Below are 10,626 nucleotides of genomic sequence, written 5' to 3'. Positions count from 1 at the left end.
AATCCTGTTCCTAAAACGAAGTGTGAGAAAAGTGGGAATCTGGGCCCCCATTCCTTGTTCCCGTGTGCCTGACTCTTGGGTGGAGAACACAGAAGATGGTGAATGGGGGAGGTGGTGAGAGAGGGAAGTGTTTTTAGCTTCCTTTTCATTTCTCACTGTGCTAGACTACTAGTGATAGGCAATAAATTTTATTAGTCTCTCTACATTGAGTCTCCTTTACTCATAACAATAATTGGTGAGTGATGTCCTTGTCCTTAAGTCAAGCCTGGAGCCCTTTCCATCATACTTTCTCCCCATTCTCCTTTGAGGAGGGGGTGTGAGAGCGGCTGTGGTGGATTTCATCTTCCCTGCTGGGAAAAACCAGCACAACCAGCAAAACATCATCTGGAAAGGGAAGATTGCTCTCGTATAGATTCGGGTCCACCATCCAGGTCTGGTTGGAAGGAGAAGACAAACCCAGGCTGAACCTGGGAATGGAGTTCTTACAGTTCAGAGTCTGAAAAATTTAGAATTGTGGAATGACAGAAACACAAGTTTGGAAAGGGCCTACAAGATCTTCTAGTCCAACTGTCCTCCTATCACCGGTACTACTCACTAAGCTACTAAATCGTTATCTTGTAGCACCTTTTCCAGGCACTTCTTGTACACCATGAGGGAAAGTGACTCCACCACCTCCCTGTGCAGGCCGTTCCAGTGCCTGACCACTCTTTGAGAGAAAAAGTCTTTCCTGATATCTAATCTAAATCTCCCCAGGTACAACTTGTGGCCATTTCTGACACCCTCCTCATGACAACCTCCCTTCAGGAAGTTGTAGAGTGCAATGAGGTCTCCCCTGAGCCTCCTCTTCTCCAGACTAAACAACCCCAGCTCCATCAGCCGCTCCTCACAGGACTTGTTTTCCAGATCCCTCACCAGTTTTGTTGCCCTTCTCCGGACATGTGCCAGGGCCTTGATGTCCTTCTTGTAGTGAGGGGCCCCAAACTGAACACAGCACTCGAGGTGTGGCCTCACCAGAGCTGAGTACAGGGGACGATCACCTCCCTGCTCCTGCTGGCTACACTATTTCTAATTTAGGCCAGGATGCCGTTGCCCTTCTTGGCCACCTTGTACACTTCTGGCTCATGCTTAGCCAAGCATCGTCTTTTTTTTTTAGCATAATATTTTATTTTACCTTGCCCTGTGCTTTTTACAGTTTATACACATTTTAAAATTAGAAACCAAGCATTCCATTTTCACCGTGTGAAAAAAACACGTCTCCTTTGATAGCAGAGGTTGCACTGAAGGGGGATAAAAGAATCCAAAAATAGTCGGAACAGGTATTTACACCTACTTTTGTAAATTTTACAAATCTAATACTCTGACAAAAGGTTTTATATCTCAAACTGCATGTTAAAATTTCACATTTACCCAAGCTCTTCCTGAAAAGCCACGGTAGTCTGAGACGCACTCAAACCTGCACCAGTGCCAGCCCTTAAGGAGCATCTACTCACACATTGCAAAGAAAATTTTAACTTTAAAAACACTGGGAGTAATAAGTCCAAGTAAAACTTAAACATTTTTTTGAAAGTGCACCGTGTATCTACCAGGATTCTAAATGAAAATTGAAAGCAATTTATTGACTCAATGCAATAGAAAACAGGCTAATACAGTTTCTAACAATCCTGTTACCCAAATAGAGACAATTTTTATTTTCTTAATCTCCTCTTTGAAAAACTAATACTTCAGAAAACAGTGATCTTCAGGTTAAAGTTTTGTATTTTGGTTTACTGTTTGGTTTACTTTCAAAAGCTTCAGGACTACATACTGAGTTATTTCCATGAACAGCAGCATGGAAATAAGCACCTTTCCACTAAAGAAATCCTTACAATCAGTTCCATGCCACACTTGAGAAAAATCAGTGGATGAGGAAGTGCCGAGGCTGGGTTAGGCATTTACCATTTACTGTTCCCTTTGCACGTGCCACTTGCTCTGTCGAAATCCCCACCTTTTGGCAGCTGCCCCCTCCAAGGAGTGGCTCAGCGCCGAGCCAGTCCCGGCTGTGCAGAGCCTGCGTGTTGAGGCCAGGCGGCTCATCCATGCCGGGGGAAGTGAGTTGGGATCTTTCAAATCGTTTGTGGTTGAGCCTCCGAGGGAGTATTGGTCGAGGTGATTGCTGGGTTTCTGCCGTAGTGAGTGTACCAATAGGCACAGTAGTAGGTAGCTGTGTCATCTGGAACTATACTTCTTATTATGAGAGTACAAATTTTCTGTTTAGAAACCCTTTCAATTGTATACGTGCGGCCTTGGAAGCTCTCATCCACTGCTGTTGTCCCTGTTGAAATGTAGAACATCCACTCTGGAGCTTCATTCTCCTTCTTTTGGTACCAGTGAATGATGATGCTATCAAGATTTCTAGAGACACCTTTAAAATGACATTGCAGGCGTGTTGTTCCTCCAGATTTGGTGATGGATATTGGTGTCTGTATGGGAATTTCCTGTGCAAATACATCTACAAGAGAAGAGAATTGAAGAGAACTGAAGAGAATTCGGAAGGGAAGGGAAGGGAAGGGAAGGGAAGGGAAGGGAAGGGAAGGGAAGGGAAGGGAAGGGAAGGGAAGGGAAGGGAAGGGAAGGGAAGGGAAGGGAAGGGAAGGGAAGGGAAGGGAAGGGAAGGGAAGGGAAGGGAAGGGAAGGGAAGGGAAGGGAAGGGAAGGGAAGGGAAGGGAAGGGAAGGCAGAGGAGAAATAATGTTTTTAACCAGCAATAAAGGATTTGGGAAAATGTCTGTTAGTGCAACCATGTTTGCCTGTGAGGGAATGCAAGATAAAGTACAAAGCACTTACCAAACCAAGCTGTGGTGGCCACAAGTGCTGCCAGCAGCATCATGTTTGCTGGTCCCGCTCAGCTGAGACTCAGAGGAGAGGGAAGGAGGCCCCAGATGGGGACAGGGTTGAGTGGGAGGAGCAGACGTCTCCAGCGATGGCTCTTGTGGGCGCAACCGTGTGGGGCTACGTTTGCAGAGAACCCACTGCAGCCTGGGAAAGGAATTAGACCTGGGAATGCTCATGTTGGTAAGGACATTGTCATCCCATCAGCTTTTCAGAAAGACTGGTAAGTCCAAGGAGCGTGGCATGTGGAAACTTGAGGCAGAGCTGCTGAGAAGGGGTTGAGAGTGAGAGCAGCTGCAGCCGTACATCAGGGCGTGAAGCTCCCAGCCCAGAAGCCACCCTGGTGGGCGCTGAGTGTGTGCGGTCCCCTGCAGTGGCAGAAGGCATTTCCCCACCCCACCAGGGACCACGTCTTCTCCATGGTGAACCCGTGCTGACTACTGCTGATGAACTCCTTGCTGTCTGTCTCTGTTTGTTGGAGGCATAGCCCATGGCTGAGGACGTCACTTCTCTTCTGGACACCTCCGGGGAGAAACTGTGATGATAAAGTGGCATTTCTGGTCTGTTGTAGGACTTTGTAGGGACTGAAATGCCAAGGAAGACAGGAGAAAAATGTTGAAGGAAGGTCTACCAAATCATTTGTCTTCTCTCCTTGTTACAGACGAACACCTAGTTTCAAGAGAGCACCAAATATGTAGAGCTACATTGCTGTTCTTGCTCCACGGATTCAATAAACAATAGAAATCTTCAGCTGCTGTTTGTTCATGAGGCACAGACAGGCTGTGTTCACAGACAGGTGAGTGCTTTCCATATATTCAAGTCTTCAAGTCAGCAATGTTCCCTATTTGTAATCTCAACTGACGGGTACCTGCAGCTTCTGCATGTTACAGAGATGTGTAAGTCTGGAAATAATATCCTGATTATTAACATCCTCTACTTAGCAGTTGTCATGCTATGTTTTGTTTTTCCTGCCCCGTGGCAGAAAATCATCAGAGCAGGGCTGAATGAGGAAGTATCTGTGTTTCGGCAGAGCTCAGAGCTTGCGGTTTGGAGTGCCAAGTGCCTTTTTGTATGGTTTATCTTGGCCCATCTAACGCTGTGATGCCTTGATAATAATACCAATACGCACAGTAGTAAGTGCCAGCGTCCCTCTGGTTTACATTATTTATTTGGAGAAAATAGTGAGGTGCAGAGGCACGCTTCCTCACTTGATACTTTTGTCTGTCAGAGCTGTCATCAAACGAAGGTGTCTGTCCCGACACATACAGTATTCTCTTGATCGGCTGCCCAGGAAGCTGCTTGTACCAGTGCACGGTGTCTTCTTTCGTCAGCTGGCATTCCATGCTGGCTGAGCGGCCCTCTGCCTGAGTCCACGACACTGGGGTTTGCTCCGGCACTGCCTGCGCATCTCCACCTTGAAGGGAAAGGAGAGAAATTGGGTGAAAACTTGGTGAGGGCTCAAAACGTCTGCAGTCTGGAGCAGGAGCTGTGTTCTCCGCACAGGGGAAGGAGAGGAGAAAGGGAACGGGGCTTACGGGACCAACAAGAAGCTGCAAGCAGGATGGGCAGCAGCAGCATGCTGCCTGCTTGGGTGAAGTGTGGAACGGAAGTAGGGGCAGGAAGGTTATAAAGCCCTCCAGGTGGAGAAGGAGTCAAACAGCTCTGGGGAGGAAATGACTCATTTGGCACACCCAATGGTGGTGTCTCCACTCATTATCATTGGTTTGGGAGGGTTGAGGTGGATGGTCAGGAGGCTGCTGCTGCTTAAATTTTCTGGCAAACTACACCACAGCAATAAGAATGTATAAAGTGTCCATACCCAAGCTACTACTGACATCAGCAGAGTCAGTGCAATCCTTTTGTGGGACCTGAAAACACCCAAGGTGCCTGGAAAGATTTTCATTTCACAGAATCACAGAATTTTCTAGGTTGGAAGAGACCTCAAGGTCATCGAGTCCAACCTCCAACCTAACGCTAACAGCCCTCCACTAAACCATATCCCTAAGCTGTACATCTAAGCGTCTTTTGAAGACTTCCAGGGATGGTGACTCCACCACTTCCCTGGGCAGCCTGTTCCAATGCCTCACAACCCTTTCTGTAAAGAAGTTCTTCCTAACATCTAACCTAAAACTCCCCTGGCTCAACTTAAGCCCATTCCCCCTCGTCCTGTCACCAGGCACGTGGGAGAACAGGCCAACCCCCACCTCTCTACAGCCTCCTTTAAGGTATCTGTAAAGAGCAATAAGGTCACCCCTGAGCCTCCTCTTCTCCAGGCTGAACAAGCCCAGCTCCCTCAGCCGCTCCTCGTAGGACTTGTTCTCCAGGCCCCTCACCAGCTTCGTCGCCCTTCTCTGCACCCGCTCAAGCACCTCGATGTCCTTCTTGTAGCGAGGGGCCCAAAACTGAACACAGTACTCGAGGTGCGGCCTCACCAGAGCTGAGTACAGGGGGACGATCACCTCCCTAGCCCTGCTGGTCACGCTGTTCCTAATACAAGCCAGGATGCCGTTGGCCTTCTTGGCCACCTGAGCACACTGCTGGCTCATATACAGCCGACTGTCCACCATCACTCCCAGGTCCTTCTCTGCCTGGCAGCTTTCCAACCATTCCTCTCCCAGCCTGTAGCTCTGCTTGGGGTTATTGCGCCCCAGGTGCAGGACCCGGCACTTGGCCTTGTTAAACTTCATGCAGTTGACCTCAGCCCATCGGTCCAGCCTATCCAGATCCTCCTGCAGAGCTTTCCTACCCTCAAGCAGATCGACACACGCACCTAACTTGGTGTCATCTGCGAACTTACTGAGGGTGCACTCGATGCCCTCGTCCAGATCATCGATGAAGATATTAAAGAGGACCGGCCCCAGCACCGAGCCCTGGGGGACGCCACTAGTGACTGGAAAAAATCTCCTGATTTCCCCCACATCAGGAGACAAACCAAGTGTGGGAGAGACTGACTCCTGGCTTATGAGGAATCCCAACAAGGTATGGGACTCTTTCTCTTACTTCAGCTGTGTTTTGACTGCATGGTCTGCCTTGCAAAGGTCTGAGCCCTCACAGTGACTGCCAGTCCAAGGGTGGTTTCTTGCTCCCACCAGCTGCAAAATCCTGTTCCTCATACAAAGTGTGAGAAAAGTGCCTGATGGAAGGGCTGCTTTCACATCATCAAGAATTTTAACCGTTTTCTGTTGAAGCACTTGGCATCTGTAGGTCTTAGATCATTAAACGGCTTGCTGTTGGTTTCCTGCCTTCATGGCAAAGCAGTCTGAATTGAAAACCTGTCGCTATTGGAAAAGATGTTTGTGGCTATGTGAGTGGGATAAAATGTGATGGGAACTTGGTGCAAAGAACCACAAAATCAAGAGTGGTGCTGCACTGGCTCTGCACTTATCCCTTACTGCTCCTGGAAATATGCACATTGGAGATTCTTGACTTTACCTCTTGCTCCATGTGAGGTGTGAGAGTATACTGGGCTTACGTGGCAAGGGTTTGCTAGTTAGGGGGCTGCAGAGGTGGCCTCTGTGAGAAGAGTCCACCCTGGTGGGCGCTGAGTGTGTGCAGTCCTCCGCAGTGGCAGAAGGCATGTCCCCACCCTGTCAGGGACCTCCTCTTGCTTCCTCAGCCTGGCCACCCAGCTGCGGCCTGCTGAAATGCCCCTGTGCCTGTGCTGCCTCCACTGCAACAGCTCATGGGGATCAACCTGCAGCAACCACAGCAGCATCCCCAGGAGCAGGCGCCTCGCCTGTGGTTTTGTGTGGGGAGGAAATGCACAGTTGCAGGGCTTGGGTTTTGAAGCTGAGGTGAGCTGCAAGCACTTCTTCGAAAGAATGGCTGGAAGAGAAGCAGATTGGAAACTGTGTCTCTCTTCACAGAACCAGAGAATCATAGAATGGGCAGTTTTGGAAGGGACCTCTGAAGATCATCTAGTCCGATCCCCCCACTAAGCAGAATCACCTGGAGCACAGTGTGCAGGATGGCATCCAGGCAGGTTTGCATATCTCCATAGAAGGAGACTCCACAACCTCTCTGGGCAACCTGTGCCAGTGCTCTGTCACCCTCACAGTAAAGTATTGCCCTCTCATATTCAGCTGGAACCTCCTGTGCTTCAGTTTGTGCCCGTTGCCTCTTGTCCTGTCGCTGGGCACAACTGAAAAGAGAAAGGATCCATCCTCTCAACACCCTCCCCTCAGATATTTATAGATATTTGTGGAGTAATTGCCTAAAGTGACTAGGAAAATTAAACTAATATTCACATTTTAAGGAAAGTGTCCAGCATTGAAGAAGCTTTCAGCATGGAGTGTGGCTGCACTACCTAAGCATTCCCTAGGCTTCCCACCTTAGATGCTATCGCACTGGGGCAACCTGGTGTGCTGACTCTAAGGAACAGTACGGACGGTAGTGCAGAGTGGAGACACCACGGCTGGGCTCTGTGACAAGAGGAGGACTCAATTGTTCTTGTGCACACCGAGACCAGTAAGCTGCACATTTGTTACCCTGAGACAACAACTCAAATGCTGTACTCCAGTGAATTTTGCCCATTACAATATCATTATAATACCAAAACACACCTCCATCCCAAAAGATACCTGCCTCCAAGGTATGACCACCCCTCACTGAGCATGCACTCTGAATTTCTCGGAGCCTATACCTGTAAACGAAAGCGAGAAAGCTTTTTACCAATCATAACCAAGATATGCTTGACTAGAGTCATTCAAGCTCCACCGAAAAGGTAGAAAATGATATAAATTGGCATAAGAGAGAGGGGACGTTCGGGGAGATACCATCATGAAGGATACCTTCTGACTTCTGGGATCAGTCAACAGGCTGAGCCTCTCTTCCACACTGGGACACCGTGGGGTAAGATTTGAACACCTGGATATACCAGGTGTCTCTGTGGAAACTTAGAAATCTCTAGAGTCTTCGTGCCTTATAACGCGTTCATAGCCATGCTGTGTACCTGTGTATTTAATGCATGCTAGCTTGCTTTTGCAGACAGTGAATTTATTGCTGGCAATCCAAAGAACCTGTGTACCTGTTGGTGTAATAAATTGCACTTAATTGCATTGTTCCTAACTGTGATAGTTCTCGTTGAATGCGACTAGAGCGAGGGTGTGCTATATTGTTGGTGAATCCGTGACCATGATAGTTCAGTGCCCTGAACCCAACCAGACTCATAATGGTTAATCAGTTACATCCCTTAACGCAAAAGCATTAATGAGGTCTCCCCTCAGTCTTCTCTTTTCCAGTCTAAACAGGCCCAGCTCTCTCAGCCTGTCCTCATACGACAGGTGCTCCAGTCCTCTCATCATCTTCGTAGCCCTCCTCTGAACTCGCTCCAGTAGCTCCATGTCCCTGTTGTACTGGGGAGCCCAGAACTGGGCACAGAACTCCAGGTGTGGCCTCACCAGGGCTGAGTAGAGGGGGAGGATCACCTCCCTTGACCTGCCAGCAACACTCTTCCAAATGCAGCCCAGGGTACCGTTGGCCTTTTTGGCCACCAGGGCACACTGCTGAGTCGTGGTCAGCCTGCTGTCTGCCAGGACTCCCAGGTCCCTCTCTGCAGAGCTGCTCTCCAGCAGGTCAGTCCCCAGCCTGTGGTGGTGCTTGGGGTTATTCCTCCCGAGGTGCAGGACCCCGTACTTGCCCTTCTTGAAGTTCATGAGGTTCCTCAGCCCAACCCTCCAGCCTTCCGAGGTCCTTCTGAATGGCAGCGCAGCCCTCTGGGGTATCAGCCACTCCTCCCAGCTTTGTGTCCTCAGCAAACTTGCTGAGGGTGCACCCCGTTCCATCACCCAGATCACTGAGGAAGAAGTTGAATGACACAGTACCCAGTACTGACCCCTGGGGGACACCGCTAGCTACAGGCCTCCAACTAGACTACATCACTGGGCACAACCCCCTGAGCTCTGCCACGCAGCCAATTATCAATCCACCTCAATGCCTACTCATCTTGCTCACACTTCCTGAGCTTGCCTATGAGGATGTGATGGGAGACAGTGCCAAAAGTTCTGCTGAAGTCAAGGTAGACAACATCCGCTGCTCTCCCCTCATCTACCAGCTCGTCATCCCATCATAGAAGGCTATCAGATTGGTTAAGCATGGCTTCTCCATGGTGAATCCATGCTGACTACTGCTGATGAACTCCTTGCCGTCTGCCTCTGTTTGTTGGAGGCATAGCCCATGGCGGAGGACTTCACTTCTCTTCTGGACACCTCAGGGGAGAAACTGTGATGATAAAAGTGGAGTTTCTGGTCTGTTGTAGGACTTTGTAGAGACTGAAATGCCAAGGAAGACAGCAGGAAAATGGGAAGGAAAGTCTACCAAACCATGCAATCTTCTTGTTACACCCGCATACCTTATTTCAAGAGAGAGCACCAGAGGTATGGAGATACATTGCTGTTCTTGCTCCATGGGTTCAATAAAAAGAATAGAAATCTTCAGCTGCTGTTTGTTCATGAGGCACAGACAGGCTGTGTTCACTGCCAGGTGAGTGCTTTTCCCAAGTCTCCATCTTGACAGGGTACATCTATTTGTACCCTCAATTGATGGGGCCATGTGTAGTTGTTTTTCCTACCCTGAGGCAGAAAATCATCAGAGCAGGGCTGAATGAGGAAGTGTCTGTGTCGGGGCAGAGCTCAGAACTTGTGGTTCGGAGTGCCAAGTACCTTTTTGTATGGTTTATCTTGGCCCATCTAACACTGTGATGCGTTCAAAATACCAGTATGCACAATAGTAGGTGCCTGCATCCCTCTGGGTTACATAATATATTGTGAGACTATAGAGAGGTTCAGAGGCATGTTTCATCACTTGATACTTTTTTTCCTCAGTTTCATCATCAAACGTAGTTTTTTTTCCTGACACATACAGTATCCTCTTGGGCGGCTGCCCAGGAAGCTGCTTGTACCAGTGCACGGTGTCTTCTTTTGTCAGCCAGCATGCCATGCTGGCCAAGCCTCCCTCTGCCTGAGTCCGCATCACCGGGGTTTGCACTGCCACTGCCTGCGCGTCTCCACCTGGAAGAGAATGGGGAGAAATTGGGTGAACATGTGGTGAGGGCTCAAAACGTCTGCAGTCTGGAGCAGGGGCTGTGTTCTCCGCACAGGGGAAGGAGAGGAGAAAGGGAACGGGGCTTACGGGACCAACAAGAAGCTGCAAGCAGGATGGGCAGCAGCAGCATGCTGCCTGCTTTGGTGAAGTGTGGAACTGGAGTAGGGGCAGGAAGGTTATAAAGCCCTCCAGCTGGAGAAGGAGTCAAGCAGCTCTGGGGAGGAAATGACTCATTTGGCACACCCAATGGTGGTGTCTCCGCTCCTTACCATTGCTGGGTGGGGATGGGGCGGGCTACACAGTTGCAACAAAAATGTAAAAAGGTCCATACCCAAACTACTACCGACCTCAGGAGAATCAGTGCAATCCTTTTGTGGGACCTGAAAACACCCAAGGTGTTGCAGGAAGCACGGCCGAAAGCACGACAGACACCAGTAGAGTCAGATCATGCTCCATTTTATTGCCCGAATAGCCTAACTTTTATAGTGAACTTAACAGGGGCGGACAGTGTTTCACACAAGATTATTGGTCAAAAGCACTCAGACAAAAACTACAAGAAAACAACCCCACCTGCAAGAAAACAACCCCCTTGTGATTAGCAGTCACATAGACCTTGTCCTTGAGGCCAGCTACTGGTAACAATATTTTCCTGAATTCCTCAATTGGGTGATGTGGGAACACTGTCATGGGAACTTCTCATAGTTGCCCTGGTAGCTTG

The 10,626-nt window shown here is 49.1% G+C and overlaps 1 long non-coding RNA gene and 1 gene segment (V, D, J or C); both read right to left on the bottom strand.

Moving 5' to 3' along the window:
- Window positions 1-1,141: 1,141 nt before the first annotated feature.
- On the bottom strand, window positions 1,142-3,246 carry LOC311432050 (Ig heavy chain V region 914-like). The segment is given in 2 exons: window positions 2,823-3,246; window positions 1,142-2,488 (listed from the first exon to the last, which is right to left on the bottom strand).
- Window positions 3,247-3,762: 516 nt separating this feature from the next.
- Window positions 3,763-4,767, bottom strand: LOC311432053. The gene is made up of 2 exons (XR_014689800.1): window positions 4,403-4,767; window positions 3,763-4,281 (listed from the first exon to the last, which is right to left on the bottom strand). It is a non-coding gene; the product is annotated as an uncharacterized lncRNA (long non-coding RNA).
- Window positions 4,768-10,626: the final 5,859 nt, after the last annotated feature.

Source organism: Aythya ferina (assembly GCF_964211825.1).
Source record: "Aythya ferina genome assembly, chromosome: 2".
NCBI lineage: Eukaryota > Metazoa > Chordata > Aves > Anseriformes > Anatidae > Aythya > Aythya ferina.
This window is presented reverse-complemented; position numbering and strand designations above follow the sequence as displayed.